The sequence below is a fragment of the Monopterus albus genome, unplaced genomic scaffold (assembly GCF_001952655.1).
Source record: "Monopterus albus unplaced genomic scaffold, M_albus_1.0 scaffold89.1, whole genome shotgun sequence".
In the NCBI taxonomy this organism is placed as follows: domain Eukaryota; kingdom Metazoa; phylum Chordata; class Actinopteri; order Synbranchiformes; family Synbranchidae; genus Monopterus; species Monopterus albus.
The window spans coordinates 120,556-121,976 of record NW_018127969.1 but is presented as its reverse complement, the minus strand read 5'-3'; positions in this window follow the sequence as shown (position 1 = coordinate 121,976).

The following is a 1,421-nucleotide window of genomic DNA, read 5'->3' as shown; positions in this document are numbered from 1 at the left end:
AGGACAAAGAAACATTTTAGGCCAACAGACAAGGTAAAGAACCACAGAAAATGCTAGCTAGCAACACTGACTGGGGCGAGAAGAGAACACAACAAAATATCGCCACCAGTTGGTTGACTTACCTTGGCTCTCATCGTGTGGAAAAATTCCTGTGAAAATTAACAAAACTAAATTAGTAGTGACTGTGGATGGTTTGTGAACTTTAATGATTACTTTGGATTCTGTTTGAGGTTTAAAGAATACCGTACCTCACAGCAGGAAGAGCAACGGAAAGAGAACGTGACGACAAAAGAAGGCGGCTTTTATAGAACCGCGACGTAACGTTCTAACGCCGGCTCGATCATGGGAAATGAAGTCCAAACGGTCAGGGTGGCGTTCTGGCTGCTCAGCGGCAGTGGTAGAGAAAGTACTGAGATATTTTCCTCTACTGATTTTTTTCTCTTCTGCACTTTTGTTTTCTGTGTTGTATTCGGGGCATTAAACAACGTATTACTGCACTGTAACAGTTAGTCTTGTTCAGACCTTTGATTTTGTGTATTTTTTCGTTCAATCATATTTTAACAATGTTTTATCTTTAACTGAATTTATTCTGGTTTTAATGCTGTTACTCTTTTTCTTTGTCTATGTAAAGCACTTTGAATTGCCTCTGTGTATGAATAAACAGCTATATAAATAAAGCTGCCTTGCCTTCCCTATACTGCATATGTAATTCCCCATCACAAGCCATGCATTCAAAGGTTTACTAAAATAAATGTGCTTACTGTATATGGGACATTTAATCATTACCTTGTTTTCCAAATTTACTTAGTGGAACTAATGAATTTTTAACACTGTTATGTAGCAAATTAGTAATTCTTAAACCACTCAAGAAGTAAACAGCTTTGTACAAAGGACACAATTGGACCACAGATACAGTGGGTACGGAAAGTATTTAGACCCCTTACATTTTTCACTCTTTCTTATATTGCAGCCATATGCTAAAATCATTTAAGTTCTTTTTTTTCCTCATTAATGTACACACAGCACCCCATATTGACACAAAAACACAACATTTTTGACATTTTTGCAGATTTATTAAAAAAGAAAAACTGAAATATCACATGGTCATAAGTATTCAGACCCTTTGCTGTGACACTCATATATTTAACTTAGGTGCTGTCCATTTCTTCTGATCATCCCTGAGATGGTTCTACACCTTCATTTGAGTCCAGCTGTGTTTGATTATACTGATTGGACGTGATTAGAAAAGCCACACACCTGTCTATATAAGACCCTACAGCTCACACTGCATGTCAGAGCAAATGAGAATCATGAGGTCAAAGGAACTGCCTGAAGAGCTCACAGACAGAATTGTGGCAAGGCACAGATCTGGCCAAGGTTACAAAAAAAAATTCTGCTGCACTTAAGGTTCCTAAGAGCAC